The 24,157-nt window shown below is 42.9% G+C and overlaps 1 long non-coding RNA gene across 5 annotated transcripts in view; it reads left to right on the top strand.

Moving 5' to 3' along the window:
- Positions 1–838: 838 nt before the first annotated feature.
- The window catches only part of LOC146784278 (uncharacterized), a 162,361-nt gene continuing 139,042 nt past the window's right edge, over positions 839–24,157 (top strand). The window contains exons 1-4 of one of the 5 annotated variants that reach the window (XR_014970517.1): positions 839–946; positions 1,222–1,296; positions 5,454–5,530; positions 23,779–24,045. This is a non-coding gene — a long non-coding RNA (uncharacterized LOC146784278). Of the gene's footprint in view, positions 947–1,221; positions 1,297–1,586; positions 1,671–5,453; positions 5,531–11,562; positions 11,944–23,778; positions 24,046–24,157 lie in introns of those variants that run through there. The other 4 variants (XR_014970518.1, XR_014970519.1, XR_014970521.1 and 1 more) reach the window with 4 other exon arrangements.

The following is a 24,157-nucleotide window of genomic DNA, read 5'->3' as shown; positions in this document are numbered from 1 at the left end:
TAAGTATAGATCAGAATAAAAAATATTTTTGGGTCTCAAAATAACCAAGAAAATATTTATGAGAAATATTGGATACGATTAAAATCCTCCCCCAATCCTCCCCCCTCCTTTTCTTGTGTGTCCCTTACCGATTCCCAACTATTTACTTATGCAATGCTCTGGTTTTGTCTGTTTTCTCTTCTCCTCACCATCTGATTATGAGTCCTCTGGGTGGGATTTCATTCCCACACATTACTAATATCCCTATTTTTTTTTTTATATTCTCATGTCATAGGGGCGATAACTCAGGCCCCTTGAAGTATGAGTGTGACGGCAGCTTACTTTTTTTATTTGGGAACCATGGGCGTTTTTATTCTTTATCATAATAACGTCTGGGATCAGTAGATGATCCTTATATATGCCACTATTCACGAGCGTAACATCACAAGATGGCCCCGTTCTTTGAGGCATAGTCCATTACAACACAATCTTGCCATGCCCTTATATCAGTGAATTGAGGGATGTGTTTCCAATTTTCCAAAGTATTGTTTTTTTTATTCCAACTTTTTGTTGGAACATTTGTATCCCCCGGTTGGATACCTGCGTTCGGTATATAATTTTCTCCAATTTCTTATTTTTTCTTTCACAATCACGTTTGTATTCTTAGTTTATTTCTGTGGTACATTTTAAATACATTCCCCCTGTCAGGTAGGCCTTATGTAGTGACGGTAGACGTGTTTTTGTTAATAGTAATAGAATGATAGGCACAGTAGTATATTCCAATATGGCGCCGCGTTTGAGGTATGGACCATCATATCACTATCGGGATGGCACACGTGACTAGAAGGGGTGTATGATGGGAAAACGCCAGATATTAGAGCTCCGGAGCACTCATGGCGGCTATTTTGAATTTTGCGGGATCATTTGCAGTCGGACTTGCATCAAGGCAATCGGGAGTATTCTCGAGGTTAGAGCTCCGTTTGACATATCCGGGATGGACATGACTTCATGGCTTACCCCCCTGGGGGTGTCGTTGCGTGCGCTGCTGGGAAGCGCTGTTGTTTTTGTGTTGAATTGTTGCTGGTGTATGTACTTGTTGCATCGCGCAGAGAGGTGTTTTTTGCATGGTGTGGAGAATGGCTGTAGGATTGGGAGTGTGGACGGGACGGGATATCATTCTCGTTCGTTAGTCTCATACCTACTGCCCGTATCGTCTTATCTTTCCCTGTTTCTCTTTTTTAGAAAGGACACATGTAGATGGGTGGGACGTTTGGTCGACCTACCCTGGGGATTATTTATGCCCCATCACGCTTTGAGGTAAGCGGACGGACATTCATTTGATACTGATGGGTCTTTCTCTTATTTGAATTTCTGTGTGCTTACATATGCCAGTCCTCTGTTCTTGTTTATCGCACGAAACGGACGGCTTTTATTTTAGTTGCCGCTAATCTGACTGCTAATAGTGGACTATATATACCACTTGAATAAAATTAAAAAGTAAATGAGTATTTTGCTTTTAAGTCTTCCAGAGACTTTATATATTGGGTTTTACTATTGTGACTATATAACGATCTTGATTATGTGTTTTTTCTATTCATTACGACTAGATTTATTTGTCATAATACTTGGATTACCAGGGATTTAGAAGGAAACAGATTGCCAGCCTTTCCTATATAATGATTGTGTAAAAGGTGAGACTGTCTTCTATTAAAATATATCTGTTACGGTATTTGTGGACTATGGTGGAGGGTGTGAGAAAGTGGCTCTGTATATACTGTTCCCTAATAGGTACAGGGTGTACAGAGTCCACAGTCCCCAAGGGTTTGGCAGAGGCTAAAGTTAGATATAACCTTACTCTCTAAAGTGGTAGCTTGGTCGAGCAGTAAGGCAGTATCAGAGGACAGTGTAAAGCATTTGTTGTACACACTCAGTCAGCAAACGGTCTCGCACACTCAATAACTGAACTCTAGGCCAATGGTTTATATATAAAAAATATATGCTTGTTTTATTTTAGAACCAACAATTGGCATTAAAATATACTTTCTCAGAATGAGATGCTTTATATAAATACTTTTGCAATATGCAATTGACTTTTGTAAACAGTTACAATTGGTTGCAATAGGCAACACTATTTTAAACACAACAATGCATTGAGCTCAATGGAAATTTCAAGTTATTTGCAACAGATTACTTTTAGGATTACTTTTGGAATTCCAGGACTGGATCCTAGATTCAGTCCTGGGTCAGTACTTAGAATCAAGTGATGAAAGTCGACTTAATTACAGTGATGATTTTTAAACAATATTTAGCTATTTTAAAAGTTGAGAAAATATTTCATAGAAAACAGTCAATGATTCCCTATGGAAGAAAATTCAAGTTGCAGGTACAGTATGTTCTCGTTACTTTTGTAATCCAGTACTGGGTACCTAGACTCAGTACTGGAACCTTTATCCAAAACAGGTAAGTAATTACGTTTTCAGATATTATACGATTTTTAAAGAATATTTAAAGATTGCAGAAATTGACACAGAAGAAATTTCACAGAAAAACAGTAAATGATTTCCTATGGCGGAAAATTGGATTACTGGTAAGTACAGTTGTAAGTATTTTTCAGAGTCAATGCTGGGCACCAAGATCCAGCACTGGGAGCTCACCTAAGAGCAGGTGAGTATTTTCGTTTTCGTTACTAGGCTGATTTTTGGTGAATATTTTAAGATTTGAAAAGTCCACACTTAGAAGAAATTTCAGGAAAAAGCCAGTCAATGTCACCCTATGAAGAAAATAGACTTATCGGTTTAAAGGTAAGTACTCGACTGGCAGAGTTGAGGTTCTGGGCATAGACTCAGGGGTCTCCCAGGGTCAGGTAGGTACAGTGGGTTCACCCTCAGCGGCACTAGGGCGGCCGCGTGCAGAGAGAGTTAGGCCCAATGTTATCCTATGAGGGATAGGGGGGCCTTGGTTGGTGGCTGCTGACTAGCAAGCCACGCGGCTGTGGGAGCTGGGCTCCTGGTCACTTACTCAGGGCAAGTGGGGAAGTAGGTAGGTGTAGAGGTTGCACTGCCAGGGCGGCTGGGTGCTGGGTGCTTTTGAGCCTTCGGGTGCTCAATTGATTTCAATGGGAAATCTCCGGTTTAGAAAAAGACTGCAAGCTCGGGGCGAGGATTCTTCAGGTGCCACCACCACTTCGAGAGGTAAGTTGAGTAGTTGGAGGATAGGTAGGTACCCCGGGATTGGGCACAGGGGGCCGTGGGGCGCCGCGTGCAGGGGTGCCTTTTGGTGTCGGGAAATCTTACCCTCTGTTGATCGCGGTAGGGGGGCACCTTGTTCTGAGGCTGCAGGCTTCTTCAGGAGTGTCGAGGGAGGTCCTTGGGTGCCGGACTCGGGGTCACAGTCGCCATGGGATCATCCTCGTGGTCTTTGTTCACTCCGGCACCGGTCAGGCTTGGCTGGTGCAGAGTGTGCTGGGTTTGCGGTTCCGGGCTGCTGCCAGGGATTAGAAGTAGGTTTTGAGTAGAGCCTCTACTCATGGGAGTCCCAGGGACTTAGAGCCAAAAGGTAGCCAGGTCCTCCGGGGTTTGTGAGGTTGCTGGCCACAAGAGATGCCGGGTTGGAGCAGGAGCAGGTTCGAGGGTCGACAGGCCGGTAGGGCTGGGGCCAAAGCAGTTGGTGTCTTCCTCTTCTTAGCAGCTGCAAGGCAGGCCTTCTTTCTTCTTGCTCTTCTTTGTATTTCGGAATCTGGAATCTGGGGAAGGAAGGTTCAGGGTGCCCCTAAATACTAGATTTAGGGGCGTTACAGGTAGGTGAAGGGCAGGGACCAATGGGTCCCTGTCCTGGGGTGGGTACACCCACTATCCTGCCTCTCTCCTGTGGGAGGGGGGCAGTAGCCTAGTCCTGATTGGGTAGGGCTTCCCATCTTCAAGATGGCGAGAGACGGGGATGTGCTTCACCTCGCCACCCCCCCCTGAGGGGTGGGGTTGGCAGGCTGGCACATCCCCTGTCCTTATTTGGGGTTTCCGGCCAACCTTCCCGCCAGATTGGGGGGTGTAGTGGCCTGGGGAAGCTCACAGAGGCGGCATGCCTTTGAAGCTTTCCCCTGCCCATCCTGGGGGAGGAGATTTAGCACCTCGCCCAGGATGTGCATTGTTGCAGGCCCAGGAGAGCAGGGGCTCTCCTACCCAGGGGTTCAGCAACATGTCTGCTGGGTGGTATTCTAGGCAGCCTCAGAGCAGACGTGGATTGTAGGTTAGGTTTTAGGGGGCATCTCTAAGATGCCCTCTGGGGTGCTTGGTACATTATATCCCAAACTGGCATCAGCGTGGGTTTAATGTGCTGAGAAGTTTGATACTAAACTTCTCAGTCTTCAGTGCTGCCTTTATGGTGCTGTGGAGTTCGTGTTTGACGAGCTCTCAGCACCATGTACTCTTAAATGGCAGCACTGCACTTACAGTGCCCAGGAATGGACCTGGGTACTGTAGGAGCACAGGGCTCCTGCTCCTGTGCCCACACCATTGGCATAGGGCACCCAGCTAGAGGGGTGGCTGATGTATGCCATGGCAGTGTAGGTGATGGGCATGGCACACAGGGTGTGTGCCATGTCGACTCTTTGTCTTGTCTTGCACCCAGACACCCAGCCTGCAAGGGCAGTGTGTGTGTGTAAGGGTACAGGGCCGCTAAGGGTGGCACAATGAGTGCTGCAGCCCTTAGAGGCCTTCCCTGGTCACAAGGCCCTGGGTACCTAGGGTACCATTTACCAGGGGCTGACATGTGCCCAGGGTTTGCCAATTTGGGTTTTGTGTTTTTAGGGAAGGAACACAGGCCCTGGGCACCTGATTGGCAGGAGTCCAGGGTACACTCAGTCAAAGTACATTCAGCAATTCAGCAAAAAGTGGGGCCATACCATGCAAGAAAGATGGCACTTTCTCACAGAGGGTATTAAAGATATAGCTCTCTTTGTGAAATTCTGGTATATATATTGACTCGTATGGTACATATTCTCACATATGTCTACCATTCCTTGGGATATGGTTATGTGAATCGTAAACATATTATATGTGCGCACAATTTGAACCACTGATGGCCTATCTTTTACCTCCTCGTGTATGGCCTTTTTACTTAGGTACGTGAGTAAGGATTGTAGATCCTTAGCATGTGATCTGCATTAGTAACAGGACACCTATGAGGTGAGATATGCCTATCATGGAATGTGTTTACACTTTTAGGGGGGCAGTTTAATATGTTTTCCTTTTAGCATTTGGCATCATCGCCCTCATCCCCCCCTTTCTTTACAAATACGCTTAAATACTCGTATCATCCGCAGGGTGGGTCCATTGTATCCTTCCCCCCCCCCATTTTTTGTATGGGTATGTTATACGATGGCACTATTACCTTGTAATAGTAATATCTGGAAATAAATGCTGGATTTAGAAATCTGATCTTTTCCCTCTAATTGGATATATATCATTATTTTATTTTAGAACGAGAACCAAACACGCTTGGAACACTGTTTTGATTCCTCTAATCTTCGCTCTTGAATCACAAGAGAGTGTTTTAGGTGAGACCAATAATTTGGGGTTTGTGTGTTTCTGTAATTATAGGGCCACTTTCCATCTTTATGCATACTTATATATAGAGACACTCTCTATTTTTTTGAGTGTCTTCTATGTTGATGTTTTCTATGTTGATGCTTTCTAGTCCATCACTCTTCCCCTAATGCCCCTTCTGCATTTTACATGATATTATAGGTAATATATTTATAAAGGCATTGTAACCTTACTATTTGGTTACTGGCACTTTCTGGTGAATGTTCTTTTTATATTGATGAACATTGTTGGAGTTAATTTTTTTATGTGCTATATACATATGCCCGAAATTTATAGGGTGAGAATACATATTTTTTGTATGGAATAGAGCTCCGTGCTGCATTTCAATTTATGTTTACAATATAGCTCATAAAATTTTGTGGTGTTTATGTATATGTGTTTTATATTTTTTTTTATATGTTATTCAATTTGACATGTATGACGCTCAAAAGATTACTTCATATCAATTTTTTTTGGCCCTATCAGACCTACTATGGCTAGTTATATACCTATCTATATATATAAAGGCTGCAATATTTGTCTTGTTAAGTAGGTTTATGTGTCTTTTATATATGTAGGACATTCCCCCTTTTTTTTTGGATTTGTACGTTTAGCCATCCTGAAGTTCTGTTGTGTCTAGTGTTAATGTATTTTTATACATATTTATAGGGTGAGAATACATATTTTTTGTATGGAGTAGAGCTCCGTGCTGCATTTCAATTTATGTTTACAATATAGCTCATAAATTTTTGTGGTGTTTATGTATATGTGTTTTATATTTTTTTTTATATGTTATTCAATTTGACATGTATGACGCTCAAAAGATTACTTCATATCAATTTTTCTTGGCCCTATCAGACCTACTATGGCTAGTTATATACCTATCTATATATATAAAGGCTGCAATATTTGTCTTGTTAAGTAGGTTTATGTGTCTTTTATATATGTAGGACATTCCCCCTTTTTTTTTGGATTTGTACGTTTAGCCATCCTGAAGTTCTGTTGTGTCTAGTGTTAATGTATTTTTATACATATTTATGTAGTATGTATCTTATATTTGTACTGTTTGTCTGTTTATTTAGTATGTTGTTTTATATTTGTATTCTTTTCAGCCCTGACAAAGTTCCATTGGAACGAAACGCGTTGGCTGAGGCCCTTTTTTTAAAGATTGAAAAAGAATGAAGGATTTATTTTCACAAGATTGGAAGCTCTTTGAATTGTGTTACGTGGTGCACCGTCCTTGCCCTCAAATAAAATACACACTAGCATGAGATAAGGGGATACAGTTACAAATGCACTTGATTGAGTGCATACGAATGACACCTTCTTAAAGAACAGTTTCAAATCGACACTATTTGGAATGGTGAGAAATAGCAGCAATCAGATAAATAAATAAAGGCCATGCCTAAGGGAATTTACAACAGCATGAGCAGCACACAGGAACTGATAAAGATGAAAGGTGCCCTGTGCTCACATCAAAAACAACATGAGGAGCTGGCATAAAGCACCCAGGTATCACGTCAGGATCTGAACTAAAGTAAACATAAAGGATACATTGGCAAGGCAAGGAACAGTGGTGGCTGCCCCATTTGGGCATGGGTGCGTCGCCCCACTGCTTTCTCGTGGTGCGAGAAGGCAGAAACATAAACAGTAAAAACTACCATTTATGTTTCTGCCTTCTCGCATAGTGTGAAAGCAGAAGTGCCTCTGTGCTTGGTTGGGGGCGGGTGGGTGGGCGGTCTTGCTCGATGGCAGGGGGGTGTGGCTTGCCCACTGTTGTGGGTACTGATCATTTGGTCGGCTGCAGGGCCGACCAAACGATCAGTACCCACAACAGTGGGTAAGCCACTCCCCCCTGCCCTCGGGCAGGACCACCCACTCTCCCTTGTTCTCTATCCAGACAAAATGTCCCGTCTGGGGCGCTTTCCTGCTGCGCCTACAATCACGACGATTGGCTTGCGTAGGGGAGGGAAGCTGGCTGCTTCCGGTTCCTGCAGCAGGAACACGCCGACCAGCACAGCGTGAGTCGTGACCGGCCAGCAGCGGAGGCGGTACCAGGCACTCAGGTAAGTTTTACTGTCTTTAATTGTTTAATTCCCCACCCATGACACCCCCCCCCCCCCCCCCCTTCCTCCCTTGAGCATGCAGGCAACGAGGAAGACCGACACCCTTTAAAACAGGAAAGCAACCTGTCCTGGGGTTTTCATTTAAATTGAGATAGATATTCAGTTAGGTGAAGCTTATGCAGTGAGAGAGGGCGGGGCTCAAGTACAGAGCCATAAGTACAAACAAGGAAAATACGTAATCAACCCGTAATTGAAAGGCACGCAAGACATAATTTAAGTGAAATTTAAAAATTAGGGTAAAAATGCAATCATCATTTAGCTGACTGCAACCACAGGCAACACTGAATTTCTTTGTTCTGGCTGCTTTTGTGATTATCTGTCTCCAGTGAAGTCATATAGACGTGAAATGAACGTCACTTCTTTATATCTGTGGTGTCTCGTCAATCATTTTCAACTACGTTTTCATTCCCTGCCTAGTGTCTGTAATCAGGCTGCAAAAAGCCTGCAAGAAATAATTGTATTACATTCCAAAGGTGAAGTGGGTAAGCATAGCGTTCACTGTGTTTCCATTTACCAATGCAGCGCAGCATATACTGTCAAAACGGCACACACGTAGGACCTGACTGACTGGTAAGGGGGCTATTAACTGGTGTGAATGTTTGTCAGTTCTGGCAAGTTCTGTGTGCCTTTGTGTTTTTGAAATATTGCTGCTTTGTCAAAATGCAGAGGACAGGTCAGTTGTAAAGGTGAAGTGGAGATCAGACATTACACGTTTCGCATCGGACTGATGCAGTCAAGGGTTGCTAATGTACTCTGGTGATAGGAGGAGGAACACGCAGTTAGGGTCTATTACAGTGTTTGCATGTGTCAGCACAAAAGAACAAGGAGTTGGCGTCATTAAACACTTCTGTGCATTGCCTATGGGGATTATCTTTCAAAGGCACTGTAGTACACTCTCCGATACACTACAACTTCGATGGTCTAGTAAAGGTACAATAATATTACTACAAAAACATAAAAAGCCCTTAGTGAAAGCTACATTATCTTATGTACAGTTATAGCTCAAGGTCGAGCATCTCTTCACAAGCAGGTAAAGGTAATATCACAATGTCACATATGGGAAAAAATGATACTGTCCTGGATAGAAATGATTGAAAACCTCGTGTGCAGACACCCTTCTGCCTTTCTCATCTACTGCTGTCCAAATGATTAAAAGGCGCAAAAAAAGAACTTCCCAAATCAAAAAGCACTGCCCCTCCCTGTAATAATAATATGTTCTCCCATAACACAGTAGGCGGTGAGAACTTGAGTGACTCAGCGTGCATCACTAGTCGCTCCGGGTGACCACCCTCAGCCCCTCCACCCCTTGCACCCTCATGCATCTCGTTCTCAACCTAACGTATATTTTTACTTTTTATATAAGGTTTTAGACTGTCGAGATGTTCAAAATATAGTGCTATTTTATGCTTCTAACTGAAGAGCTGCTGTGATGAGAATACATTTGTTTGTGGCTTGCCAGAGATTTCTGCTGTTGCGATAACATGGGGGGGTAAGTTTGAACAGAGCGATAGATCTTAGTGGTTCGCGTGGAAAGCAGTAAAGTACATTGGGCAGTGCACTGACAGGTACCTAGAACTGCATGTTAGGTGTTAAAATGTCATTTTATTCGCTGCATTCTGCTTTAAACGATAAACCTTTACCTTTTAAGATGTTGGACGGATGTGTGGGCCTTGAGGCTCTTTTTGCCCAGCGCTTTGTTAACTCTTGCAATGTACCTGTATGCTAGTCACAAAGGCAAATGATTACCTAAATTCATAACATTTTGTTTTGGAAGGTCAAAGTTCTCCTGCTGTGCCTTGTTTCTCAGATGTAATGCAATCTAGAAACATCTGTCTTTGCTTGTTAGCTAGGCTTGATCGTGTATTCTGTTATTTTTATTGTGTGGAATTTTTATCAATTTACCATAGCAGACCAGTCATATTTTTTTTCATTTCCCAAGGATATGCCATAACTTTGGGAAATGAAAAAAAATATGACTGCACATGGGATTGTAACAGCTGCCTACTTAACCATGCGGTGGATGCAGGGAGATTTGAAACAAGCTGTCATGGTTCAGAAAGTCATGGATGAGGGCAGATATTCTAAATGCTCGTATTACTCTATCCTGCTTCCTCAAATTTGCTTGAAAATACACCATTTATCCACTCTCTTTTTCAAAATTTTCTCGGGGGAGATCCCCCAAACTACCCGTAGGTTGTTCGAACTATATTATACATTCACATTTAAAAGATTCATAAAGTCTTGCCTAACGTTAGACATAATAAGAAGTCCGGGTTGTCAAAATGAGAGTCGATGGTTGCCAAAATGTCGATGGCCACCCACCTTTGCAACCACCAGCAGCAAGAACTGACAGAAACTATTAGCATAATGTGCTGAAGAGTGTTCGCAACCCACAAAGTTATTTTAGATTATTTCTACCGTTTTTAGCCTGTTAATGTTTCTCAGTTCCACTGCTTCTCCTTTTACACTTCGATCTTCTGCGTTTGACATTAGGCAGCAGGGAGGCAGTACAGGCGTTAGACTTCCACAGCTGTACTTCATAAATATAACCACCCGAGGGCGCTGCATGACAGCATTACGCATTAAAGGAATTTCCAGGTTGCTCTCGGTAAAGGAATAATGAGTGGCGCAAAGGGAGAATGATACTTAGGGGCAGATTTACAAGCCCCTTGTGTCACTTCTTCCATGTTAAAAGTGACGCAAAAGTGGCTTGTAAATCTGCCCCTTACTGCTGATCTTGGAGTGATATTCACTGGTCAAAGTAGAAAGGAAGGGGTGGATATGTTTCGCACTGACACGGTCTAGTTTGAAGAGATGGGCATTATCCTGTAAGGCCTTTGTTTGAAAGTGGCGCAGTCTACGGCCATGCACAGGGAGGAGGAAGTTGCCTTTGTGGTGAAGATTTCATAATAAGTTGCACACATGAGTCCGTGTCTGCGGAACATGATACTTGAATTCCTAGGGCACCACTAACAAGTGCATTGTGGGTGTTGTAGTGTTGAATCACTTCAGTAATCAATTGAAATACAGGTAGCAGACGACCAAGCCGAGGATTGTAACTGCTGTCTTTGTGAAGGAAGGAATCAATAATGTTCCCTATATTTCCTGAGAATGACTGTCAATCCTGGTGTTGGCAGTACAGGCCTTTACTTACAAGAAGCCTGCGCCGCTGGAACGTCACTTTTATTGATGCTCCGGTGGCGCAGGTTTCTCAATCATATCTATGAGGCGACGCAAAGCCACCCTGCGTGGGTTTGCGTCGCCTCATAGATATGGAGTAAGACAAGGCAGCGCTTGCATTACTCTGCGTCAAGGAGGTGTTCTATGGGTGTTGTTGTGGGCGTTTCCGCTCAACATCCATGGATTTTAACCCTGCCCCAGATTTACAGCATCAGATAAACCTGTGCAGCTCCGAAAACCTGACCCTCCCCAGAGCAGACGTAGTGATGAGAAATGTTTTCATTTCTCTTCGTTTTTTAGGTCTCGGCTGACCCAGCGCATGCGCTGGTCTGGCGAGACTTATTGAGAGGGCTCCAAAAAGTGCTACCAGGCCAGCCTAGAGCCACAGTGCATGTGCGCGAGCGCGCGCGCCGCGTTTTGCCGTGATTACTTTCACTTTCGGCAGCACGGCCGCTTTGATGTTTGATCGTGATCGCGATCACTTTCGCGGCCCCACGGCCGCTTTGCATAGCCAATAGGTCTCGCTTTTGGGACCATATAAGTGTTTAGTTATGCAACTGTTGCATGGCTAAACACTTATAAGGTCCCAAAGGCGAGACCTATTGGCTATGCCAATGCTTGTTCCTCTTTCCACATGTGCTGCATTCTGCAACACACACAGACTGAGCAAAACGCCTCTTCTCTTTGTTTTTGTGCAGGATGGTGCCCCTGTCAGAAAGAAGTCAAATACCTTGGTTTCAGATTAAGTCCCACTGGTCTCTCTATGAATCTCAAAAAAACATCTGCTAATTTGGATTGGTGATCGTTTGCAAGTGTTAAAGAACATTTCTTTAGATTTATGGATTTTTATTGTCAATTAATTAAACATTTTGCAGATATTATTGAGCAGTGGGAGCAGTTCTACGGCAGAAAAGGGAAAATGATTGAAAATAATTTCCTGCCTTTTATTGATTTAATATTTGTTGGAGTCTAATTGTAACTGTTTGGTGCTTAAGAGTTGACGAAGATGGCTACAGTGAATGGAGACTTTTTTATGTTGTGGTCCAGAGAACCATATGAGATTTGAACTAACCAATGAAATTCAAGCAGGTTAAGACATCTTCAATAAAAGAACAGCCATCAATCATTATGGGCATTTTTCTTGGCACAGTACAATTTTGTCCTAATTTACCTTCCTAGTTCAAGAAATGCCATCTCCTGACTGTATACAAAGTCACCACTCACTTATGAACAATCTGTAAATCATTTACAAAGTATTGTTGGAACAGCACAATATTTATGGAAAGAGTGAAGACAGAGCAAGAACAGGTGGATCACAAGAAACCGGAAGATCTTCACATAAAGGCTCTGTTGGTTTGACCGAATGCACTATATTTCAGTCAACAGTCTTTTTTAATTTCCACATTACAATTGTATTTGGAAGTGGTGAAAATATGTCATGACGGCCATCTCTGGCCAAAAGTGATTTATGGCTACTTTGGATGCGGTTTTATAATCTATTTAGTGTCCAGTTGTTCATTCTGATGTCCATGAATATGCTCTTGCTTCTCCTTTCTGCACTCAACATAAATCCTTGCATTTTATACCCTTTGGATATTTGCAGCCTTCACCAGAGTCTCTTTAAGTTGGCATACAATTTCCACGGATGTTATTATAGATATTATACATTCTGAAGGTTTTCAAGTAATAATGGAGACTTCAGGAATATTTCAAAGATGGGCCATGTTTCTTCATTGCAGAAGAAACCTACAGCTAAAAAGAGATGTCCTAATACTTTTTCACTGATATACCTCACATTCATGATTTACATTACTCAAGCATCTCGGATGGAGGCACTTAATATGTATTACCTTTTTGGAAGGTTTTGTGTAAGGCAGTGGGAGCTGAATAATACAATTATTCTCCCCAGTCTAATTGACACCTATATAAACTAACCAGAGACTAGGGGAACATCTGCGAATAATGCAACTCAAGATATTTGGGGTTCTTAGATTGCCACAGCTCATGGTGCTGCTAAGCTTCACCATTCTTTAGTATGCAAGGTTTCACCCTAGTGTTCTTCCATCGTTCTTGAATTGATCCCTTTATTCCTGTAGCAACTGAATTCTTGAAACAGTTGATGAGACATAGACAACTTGTTGTAGAGAGTTTACATCTTTCTAAGTTGAAGCCTTCAGGCTTGGCGTCAAACAGAGTGGGTTAAATTTAACGAGATCAACCTGCAGCTGCTGTAGATTTGTTGCGTCCATGGATTTCCTGGCCACGGTTTTGCATTCAGACTAAAACACTTTTTTGGTTCTCAAAATCCACCAGTAGGGAAATGCTGGAAGCTATCGTTGGAATCTAAAGCTGACCTGTGCTCTACAAGGCTAGATACCTTCACCGCAAGCCTTGTAATTAAGGCTCCCTGTTTTCCGTTTTTACTGATTTTTACAGATAAATACAGACAGAAAACATTCATTTTCTTGTCCGTATTTATTTTTAAATGTGGATAAAAACGGAAATTGGGTTGATTTTTGAGTACTTCTAAATACTGTCTGCCATGACTGCCAGGCCAATAGATGTGTGGATTGATAGATAAGAAGTTAAAAAAGAAAGGTTCTTAGTAAAGAGGCTTTAACTGCTGTAGATATGCACAAGGTTGATACTGAAATTGGCATATTTTCATGTAAGTGCGCTGATTTATCCTCTGCGGGTGTTCACAGCACTGAAATCTGTCAGGCATTCAAGCATGACTGCATATTTATTCGGTAAATAAATGTGGAAATATACTAATTTCAGCTTACTCTTCCACCAAACCCAAAATAAATATGGATAAATACAGAAAAAAATTGCAAAAAATAAATATGGATAAATACAGACGGAAATGGCACAAAAATAAATACCATAAAACCGGGAGCCCTACTTGTAATCCATCTTCACATAAAAAGCTCAGACTGGGACAAACCAGGATTACTTACTGCTCAAGGGTTCTCGCACCTTGTCCTGGTCCTCCAAAGTTTGAAAATGTCCAAAGCAGTTCATGATGCTGGAAAAGGCACTCCTGTTTTTAAAATGCAGTCATCAAGACCTCAGGGCAGGTTTCCAGGCACCTGGTCTCTCTTCATTCAGGGCTCGCTCCTGCAGGGTTCAGTTCACAGGTGAGCTTTCCTAGAGGCAGGAGGTCTTCTGCGTTTGGTGTCCCTTAGCAGCTAAAAAGAGGCCAACCAATTAGTCCTTGGTGAGCAACTCCAATCCCTGGCTGGATGACTGCAGGATTCAGGGGTCCTTGGGTCTTCTCTCTTACATCAGCCAGGATATCCTTTTTCTTAAGGTCCATATTCAGAGGATGGTGAGGTGCTGGGCTTATCCTTTGTACTAGCCAGCAAGTTGAAAACTCCCTTCACCCAGTCCTGGTTACTTTCTCACAGACTTCCCACCTTCTTTTTAGCTGTTCTGCTCGCCCTTTACTGGAAGCCAACCCAGAATTGCTCAACTAAAATTTCCCTGACCTTCTCTCAACTGCCAGTGCCTAGACCCTTCATTAAACTTCTCCACTATGAATATGAGATGTCCTGTCCACAAACAGGGATATAACAGATTTTCCCTTCCCCCGAAGACACAGACAGAAAACCTACAGTGGCTCTGAGAAACAGAAGTGGAGTTCCTGACCACCTCATTTGGGATCTCCACTTTAAAGAATGAGATGTGAGAATAGTCATTTGTGTTGTCAACATTTAGCACCCCTCATACATTATCTACTACTAGAGTCCAGGTCTTTTTCTTTCAAGTGGAAGGTTGCTAATAGTCAATCATGGATGTACATCAATGGGCACATCTACTGTTCGTTTGTGCAAGGCGGCAAAGCAAGGGGTGCCTCAAAGTATTTGATACTTCTCTGGTTTACAATACAAATTATATTGCTGGAGCCTAGACTGTACCAAACCTGCATGTTCTTCATTCCCTACAAGTTTCTTTGAATATAACAAAATGTCATCCAAGTAAAGCAAGACAATTGGATTTTTAAGACTAGAAAACGAATGAAGACTAAATTAATGAAACCTGTAAAAATGGTAGGCGCATTACATAAACCAAATAGCATCATGTGCTATTCATAATGTCTAAAAGTGACGAATAACTTCCATAGGCATAACAATGCTCATGACAGAACTATCTTGACAAAGATATAGTGCAAATTGACCAACTGACATTAGGATTGTCTTTTCAGCCAGGGAATCGCAATAATTAGAGCATAACTTGGAGAAACAACAGTGTCAAAAGATACAAACTTGGTATGATAATAAAAACAAATAATGGATAAGAATTTCATGCTTAGCTCAGTAGACAATGGTTAATCAGCAACAGCTCTAATCCCTTCTAGTCTTCTCAGAGGATAAGGGAAATTATTCCTTAGTAATCAATTCTGATCAATAAACATTCCACAGGAACCACAGTCCAGCAAGACAGAGGTATTAACAACCTTTCCTTCTTATGTACTTATGACAATAATAGCAACATATGGTTGTCAGTCATAGTCATAAAAGACGCAATATAAGACAGCTAAAGCGGGGCCATTTTCCTTTCATAAGAGTATTGCTGACCCCCAACCTTCTTTACAGGCCTTTTAGCAACAAAACTGTATCAAATGCCTCACATCTCGGCAACACAAGCATTATCCAGCCTTTTGCCAGCGCTCTTTCTCGCTGTCAGACAAAGGACCATTGACAAATCCAACTTCAAGAGACAATGGTTCATTGGAAGTTTCTGGTTTACCAAACTTAAAAACCTCATGAAACATTGTATGAGAATCTCAAAACTTCTTTCTTTCCCCACGTCTTTTCTGCAATCAAGTGTTTAATCAAATTGTAAGATGGCAGATGGCTGAGCAGTCATTGTTGTGGTATGATAGGAGCACAGCTGTGGAGCTAATGGAGTGTGCTGTATGGAATCTATAGTGGTGACCAGACTCCCCCAGAATATATATGGTGCTCCTGGCTTTTTTCTTTTGTGGGACCATTAGTAACTTCCTTCAGACAGATTTACTGAACTCGCTGGCAGCCCGTGGTACTCTAGTCCACCAATTCAGACCTCCGTCCCCTCAGGAGGTTTGTTAATCCCTCCATGTAAGCACTCCTTAAATGGCATCTCCGGTCCAAGGGCACACTGTGTGAGCAGCCGCTGTGTCCTGCAGAGCTTGCATGGGTCCATCTTCTGGCAAGAAGAGCCGATACTTCCTTGGCCATCCCTCAGCTGGTTTAAGGTCAGTGTTGACATGCTCCACACAATGCATGGCTTCTGTGGCTCTTATGGATCCGAGCAGCCCCTCAGAATCAGATGCTGTTCCCCTTGCTCAAGATCTGGAATGCCGGAATGAGGATTCTGTCAACTGTCGACAGGCTAGTACTGGAGGTATAAACAAACAAGGCCACTATGGTGGAAACCTGGAGGGTACACAAGACCTTCTCAGCAGGAAGTTAAGATTTGAGAATACTAATATAGTGCAAAATGCTGCTATTGTCACAGAAACATTCTTGAGCCTCACAAGCAAGGATATAGAGAATAATGCACTAATACCTGTTGTACTACCTGAGGGACTACAATGCAAGTGGGCCCACCAAAGAATGTTAAAATACTCTTGGTCCAGCAATCTCAGCATTGCATAGGTGGTACAAATTTTAGGCATACTCATTCTATGAATATCAGTACCCCTATCATTGTATCAACCAATGAAACCTGTCAAAGCACTTGCCACTGGAAATGGGATGACTGTTGAAATAAGTACAGTAGTTAAAAATCCCAAGACTATTTTTTCATTGTCAGATTATTCAGATATGGACTCTGATACTGGTGACATTGCTGACTCAGACTCTGATACAGGCTGGGGTGAAGTAGTGCAATGGGCAGAGTTTATGAGAACACAAGTGAAGCTGGTTGACAGCTTGACCAACAAAAGACTATTAGGAAGAAGATCAGGTGGACCAGACAGCACCTCTAATAGGTATCTCCACAAACAAACTAACCAAAACCACCATTCTTCAAAGTACACAACCATTGTATGACTTGGCAGAGAGCAATGATCCAAGCACTCTACGACAACAGGACCATCCCACTCTATCTTCGAAATATAAACTTCTTTGCCTGCCCCGGAAAGAATATAAAAAAGACACTGCTGCGCTTACAACACTCCAACTTAATACCCAGATAGCAATCCGTAAAATTTCCGAATACTATGGGATCTAGGATTCCAGAGTCTGAACAGCGTATCTCAAATTTGGAGGACAAGGCACATACAATGGATCAAGAAACCAAAGAGCATAAGAAACTTGACGATAAAACTCACCTAGAAAGTTGAGAATTTAGAGAATCAAATATGCAGAAACAATCTGCGAGTCCAGGGCATTTTGAAAAGGCATTGAAGGGATTACCTTTGCCGATTCATTGTTCATCAGATTCAACAGCATTTCAGAGCCTTGGGGAAACGGACATCAATTGTCAAGTCCAGAGGCCCATCGCTTCTCAGTTGCTAAGCCCAAGAAAGTGGAAGTCTATTTGCAACCTATTTTGGTTAACCTGGCCAACTTAATTTTTTATGTATCCTCTATCACACTGCTCATACTAATAAGCCAAGCAGAGGAGGTGAGTTATCATTTTGTTCTATGGTATGATTTTTACCAGGACACAGCAATACAGCAATGGCAACTTTACCAGCTGATCCCCTCACTCCAGGATGCTGGGTTAGGAACCTACCAAGCTAAAAATCCTGTTAAAAGGCCATACTTATTCTTGAACCTCTGCACCCAAGCTCAAGCTCCATTAAACCAGTGGCCCAAGATCACTCTATCTGACAATGACTAAATTAGATGATCAATGCATGTCTAGCCTGACTTTTGTCCCATGTGTTTTCTCTTTTGGGTGGGGATGGGGTGGGTGGACAGAGATGTGTGATGGTCATCAGGGATAGAGATCCCTGTAGACTTAGTATGTGTAATGCTTCTATAGCTAGGAAGCTAATGGCAGCTGGGGAGATCTCTCCCAGCACTAGTAACTTTTTTAGTATAGCTGAACACAGAATAGGCAGGAGAAGGAAAGTCCGGAATGGGGACATCAGTCAAATGGACCTAACATGAGAAGAGTTAGGGCTGGGGAAGTGAAGAGGGTGGAGTAGAAGAGGGAGAATGAATGGAAAGGGCTGGGCTATAACGGAAAAGTGGGAAAGAAGAGAGATAACCAGGGAGGGCGAACAACGTTTCTCAATGCGCTTACATTCATTACATATATAAAATACTAATCAAACAGGTAACCAGACCACATAAGGGGTAAATATGATGTCCTGTAATGTTAATGGCCTGCAAGCTTCTACCAAAGTTTATCAAGTTAGGTTTGAGCAGCTGTATATGAGTGTATGAGAAATACTGTGTCTGCAAGAAAGGCACTTAACTAATGCAGGTTTGTGCCTTAAGGCATGATGGACCAACCAAAGGCATTGGCTATTATGGCTTGTAGTAGTTTATGGGTCTGTGTGAAATCACAGCAGGATAAGAATGGGCACTGGGCAACTGCCAGGCTAAGCACAAATGGGGATTCGCTTACAAAATCTACACTTTATGGTGTAAATAATGATGATTTGTCCATGTTCCAACAACTTCTCCTTGAATTGGCCAACTGGTAAAATACATTAATTATCGTGGGAACGTTTAACTCTCAATCATTAATTAATTAATTCCACTATTGCAGCTAGTGGTAGATGTATGCATCTTACTGGAACATCGGTCCTACATTTAATGCACACATGTTGACTGATTAACAGCTGGTAAATCTTTTCCTAAACAACAGCTATCCAGTAGAATGTTTTAGATAATATGGGAGGGCGTTCCAGCGGTTGAGATCCACACCTGGCAATTCTTGATGCTCAGTTCTCTGTTTCTGGAATCTAGAAATTCTGAACAATTTTGAGTCCATAGAACTAAAGGTTCTGTTTGGGATATGTTTAAAAATGCAACTTGCTACAGGAGACTTTCCAGATCATATAAAGTCTTAAGTCCTGTGGTTTAGGCACAGTACTTTAAATAGAATCCTATGCCTGGTGGGGAGCCAGTGAAAAGCATTCCTAGTTTTGGAAACACTTTCAGTTCTACAGTCCTCACTGCATAATACTGTATATATTGGATGGGAAAATAATAGTTTCAGGCATTCCAGCATGTAGTGGATTCAAGTAATCCAGCCTCGATAGAAGGCATGAAGTCATAATTCACTTATGGAAATCTTTTGACGAAAAAGGTAGAGCATTTTTCAAAATCTTTAGCTGGCAGAAACGTGATGAGGATAAAAAATGAATTTGATGTTTCCGAGTTAGTTGCTCTTCTATCCAAAAGCCTATTGACTTTACAATTTTTAAAGGCAGCGGTGGCAGGCCCATCTATGATGGCCAGTAGTTGTAATTTCAGTACTCATGATAAATGCCAACTATCATTAGGTCGAACAAAGCAAACACAAGGAGATGATGGACGGAGTGCTGACACTTTTCAGACACTCACCCCCACTCTCAGATCTGGGTTGAATCCATCATCATTCTTTAGCTCACTTCGCCACCTCAGTTCAGACCCAGATATATGCAAATCAGTCTTGACCCTGTGCCTCATGGGAACAGTCCACCCAGAACTGCCTAGCCAGCTCTTACATGAACCTGAAACAAGCATCATGGGACCGGCTTCGGGGAACACCCCTCATCAGCCAGGCTGACTTGAATCCAGTGGCAAAGTGAATGTATGACATTGTTCTGCATTCTGTCCATCAATTGTTCTTTTTGTATTTGTCACCCCAAGAGGGGCGGGTATGCCCAGACGTGGATCCTGTGCTCTCCATGCCACTGGAGTCCAGCTCTCCTGGCTGATGAGGGGTGAAACCCCTAAACTGGTCCTAGGAGGCTTGTTTCCAGTCCAGGGAGTACCTGGTATGGCAGTTTGGGCTGGACTGTTCCCATTGGGCGCAGGGTCAAGACTAATTTGCATATGGCTGGGTTCAAACTGTAATGGCATGGCGAGCAAAAAAACGATGTATTTAGGCCCAGATCTCTGTACCGGGGTGAATGTATGAAATTGTTCTGCATTCTGTCCATCAATTGTTCTTTTAACTATCATTAGGTCTGCATTGCATTAAATTGAAGAAGGTTATGCTAGATCCAAGTTTGAGTGTGGAGAGAAAATCTGCTAAATTAGGTTTGCTCCTACCTTGACCCCGTTCCAGACTGAAGATGAGTTGTGTGTCATCTGCATAACAGACTGCTGCATGATCCTTGGTTTTTTCCATCAGTGGCTGTATGTAACATCAGTATGAAGGACATGTTTGCTACCTGCAGGATACTACATACATTATCTTAAGTCTTGGGTCTTTAATGTGGCATAAGAGAATGCAGAACATCCATGATACTTCATCTGTTCCATCGGTGGCTGTATGTAGATATTCAATAGTTTGAAGACATGTTTGATCCCTGCTGGACACCACATATATTATCACAAGTCAAGGATCAGAAAGGTGGCATGAAGACAAACTGTGAGCATTGGACAGAAATCGTGCCCTTTAGTCCAAAGCCTTCAGGTTTATTTATTGACACTCAAAGCCTATGGACAGATCTAGGAGCAACACCACCACTGATTTGCACATGCACCATCGTTAAAGCTAGAACTGATTCCGTACTTCTCCCTGCTTCAAGGCCCAATTGCCATGGATAGTGCAGATTGTTGTTATCTTCCACATATTTGGTCAACTGAATTGCCACCACTAATGGTGATGATACGCAACAGGTCTTTTTCCTCAATTCAAGTCAAGACTCCCTCCGTCCATCATTGGGCCCCTGTTTAGAGAAAGTGGCCAAGTGGATAAACAGCTCCTGTTTCAAATTATTCAGAGACAAGACGGAGCTTATGATCCTAGGTAACAATCTTAACTTTGAACCTGGGCTGACCTAGCTGTATGGGGAACTCTCATTCCCCCAAAACAGCTGTAAAGAGCCTCGGCTTATGGTTGGATAAATCTTTCAAATTTGACTCCCAGGCAGCAAAGCCCGCAGCCACTTGTTACGTCATGTTGAGAATGCTTTGGAAAATTCTCCCTTTTCTTCCCGCCACATCAAAAAGACTGGTAGTCCCGGCACTTATTCTTGCTCACCTGGACTACGGTAATTCACTTCACCCGAGAGCCCCCAAAGTCACAAGAAGAGAACTACAGATAGTACAAAATTCCATGGCTCGAATACTGTACAACATTCCCAGACACCAATCAGCTAGACAAGCCTTGCGCTCTCTTTACTGACTCCCTGTGACCGAGAGGATAAAATTCAAATCACTTTGTATTGCCCATAGAGCACTTCTTGGTAAAGGCCCTCTGATCTCCCATCTACAATGTGGCCAAATTATGGAACAGCTTCCCCCCACCACCCCCTCCCCAAGACTGATCGAAAAAGAACTTGACTCTGGAAATCACTGAAAACCTAGCTTTTTTAACGTCTCTGTGCCACTCTTTCAGCACTGGGATTTCCATTGGTAGCTATATGCTACAAAAGTGTTGTATTATAATAATAACGCTTTCTTTGTAAAATTGACAGTAACGTAATTAACAGGATCGTTACCAAGAAGGTTTTTATTTTTAGAGAAGGCTTTATCACTCCTGCTTGCCATCTTTGTGGCACTTTACCAGATTCCAAAGAATCAATAACATCAGTAAAACATCAGTTCTGACCATACCCTTCTGCTATGGTCATTATTTTTTTTAATTTTTTTTATTTCTCATTTACTGCCATGGTTCCAGACTACTGAGAGCCTACTACATGGGTAGCAAGAACTGCGGGTGCACCGTTGCGCTGGCACAGTCAATACTGGAAGGGAAGTAGATGAGAGATCAAATACAAGAGCCCTACAGCTGCCACGGCCACCCTAGCAGTTCAACCCATATTAGCCAGCTGACAGAAGTTAACCAATTTTATGGTTATACATGCCGCTGCCGATGATGTGTGCGACCTGGGCGAAAGGAAGGGTGACCAAAAAAAAAAAAAAAAAGCAGCAAGATAGCCTTTTTTTTAAAAATTTGTAAATATACAAGGCTGAAGTGCGTGAAAGATCTTGCGGTGTAATCTCCTGCGCTTTAACACGGGGAAACCATTAGAAACCGCAGCTGCTGCACTCCTCACTCCGGAGGTCAGGGGGCGGAGTACCGCGGCAGCTAGCCTACTGCCGCCATGTTCCCTGCTATGGTCATTATTATCTTCTGCCAACATGTTTAAGAAACTCTCATAGATCCTCTGGATTTGATAGTAATGAAAGCTGCCAAATTGTCTCAAAAATTAAAATCCACTTATTAGGTAGCCACCAAATAATTAGGTGACTTTAAGGACTGTTGTGCCTGAAATAGCTCCCTAGATTAATTTGAGGCTATGGGAATTTTATTCGTAATGAATGTTATTTTGGTACATGTGATTTCCCGTTTGCATGTTTTCATGAGCTGTTTCTAACAGCTGGTGCTTTCTTCATCCTGCAAAAAACGCCACTTTCTTTCTCTTTTCCGTAGAGAAGATTTAAACTTTTTTAAAGCAGGGGTAATCCAGAAATTAGAAGGTTTATCTCTCTTAAAGTTTACTGTTTACACTGGGAGAGATCAATAAAATAATTTTATTTAAAAATTATTTCAAAGCGCATCTTCTCTCTATTCATTCAGTTGATATGTCTGTCTCGAAAACAAGCTCTAGTGCCTTTAGAATAATTTCACAAACAGTCTCGGTCTCAATCTTTGTCCAAAATGTAACAGGTCTTTTTGTCAGCATCTTTTGAAGGCTTTGACTGCAGCAAAACCTCATATTGAATGTAATTAGGCCATGACCACCCCAGGTCATAAACCCAATTTCTGATACAGTGGTATGAGTGCCAGCTATCCATGTATTGTGTAGAATGTGGCTTTAGTGTGAGTAGATGTAATAATTTGATTTAGGCCAAAAGCTGTGAGACCTTCTCCCATAAGGAGAGCTAAGGGGTTCTGTTGAACTTCAATGTGTGCCATAAAATCACCAGTTTATTATACTCACAATTCCAGACCAGGGGTGTAGCTAGGATGAGAGTGGGGTGGGGGCAGAGGGGCGGTTCGCCCCGGGCAGCACTTTTTTGGGGGGTGGCGGGTGAGGTGAGCAATTTTTGGCGAATGCACGGTAAGTGGTTTTCTTTTTTTAAATTGCATTTTCCCTCGTCGTCTGTCTGCTCCCCCCCTCCCCCACCATTCTTACCTGCCCCAGCCGTACTGGGCGGCAAACTCAGGGACCGCCCCAGGCGGCAAAAGCTCTTGCTACGCCACTATTCGAGACTAGATCCAATTATCAGACAATTAGAAGATTTCTTATAAACAAGTGCTTCCCCCACTCCCCTAATCGTTTCTGTATACACTAAGCAATTTTAGCCTGTCGCAACAACTACTGCTAGTGCTGGATCTGAGTCGCGTTATAACCATGTTTCTGTAAGAAACATGAAGTCGTTTTTTTTTCTCAAATGTTAAATCCTGTATCTCGCCCAGTGAGCTTGCAGTGACCGGGCATTAATTAGCGCAGCCCATTAAGTCTTGCCTAATTCTGGAACCCTGTTGGTTGTCTCTCTAGACATATAGATATGGAAGCAGAGTTCACTAGAGCATAGTCTCCGTACACCAGATGAATAACGTGACCCTTATATGAAATATATTGGTATATCTAGTAATTTCATTATCCTCTAGGCGTGGTTAATTTCATTCAGAGGTCAGGCATGCCTCACACTTGACAGATACTTTTTCAGACCAACAGGCTTCCTAGAGTCATCGAGTTTGTTTGAAATGTGGCCTGGTAGGTGAAAGTGTGTCGGAGTCCGACCCTCCACGAACCGAATCCAACCCGAGGTGACGATACAACCCCTTCTTTGCCATTTCAGCCCCTGGATTGGCAGACTGCCTCACCTGGACCGATACAACTCCCTGTTGCTGGCAGCTGGCCCTTTAAGACCCAGGAGGAACCGCCCGTGATGAACATTTGGGGGCGGAGCCACGGAGCGCCGTTGCCCAATAAAGAATGGCCAACAAGAGAAGAAGACGGAAGTATCCCGAAGGAGGCAGACGTGGAGCGAGTGGAGGAGAAGACTGAGAAAGACCCGAAGACCGAGCAGACGATCGTGGAACCAAAGACCGGCAAACCAGGAGGCCAACGGACCGGCTCTTCGCCCAGCCACTCCCCGGGGGGGACGTGGCTCACCCAGGTGCGGCAGCACTTGCGAGGGCCATGGGAGGCGGGTAGGGAGTCCGGAAAGCCGGGGT

This window comes from Triturus cristatus, chromosome 11 (genome assembly GCF_964204655.1).
Source record: "Triturus cristatus chromosome 11, aTriCri1.1, whole genome shotgun sequence".
In the NCBI taxonomy this organism is placed as follows: Eukaryota; Metazoa; Chordata; class Amphibia; order Caudata; family Salamandridae; genus Triturus; species Triturus cristatus.
This window is presented reverse-complemented; position numbering and strand designations above follow the sequence as displayed.